Raw genomic sequence first — 263 nt, 5'->3', positions numbered from 1 at the left:
CCGATAACATCTTGTCTTTACAGAACACGATTTACTTGACAAAGACATTATTCAGCCTGACGTACATAGTATCTATTAATAGTAGTGGGGATTTTGCATCCAATAATAGCACTTTTGATCTCACAGGTTTTTCCAAATTCTATATTTAGTACAAGTAACCTGTAGAATACTGTGTGGGTAATATTTTTATATTGATTTTTGTTGCATTTGCAGCAAATAGTTACCAAACAATGAGAAATCTATAGGATTGGATATACCTCTCA

The sequence above is a fragment of the Saccoglossus kowalevskii genome, chromosome 4 (genome assembly GCF_978046115.1).
Source record: "Saccoglossus kowalevskii chromosome 4, keSacKowa6.1, whole genome shotgun sequence".
In the NCBI taxonomy this organism is placed as follows: Eukaryota; Metazoa; Hemichordata; class Enteropneusta; family Harrimaniidae; genus Saccoglossus; species Saccoglossus kowalevskii.
This window is presented reverse-complemented; position numbering follows the sequence as displayed.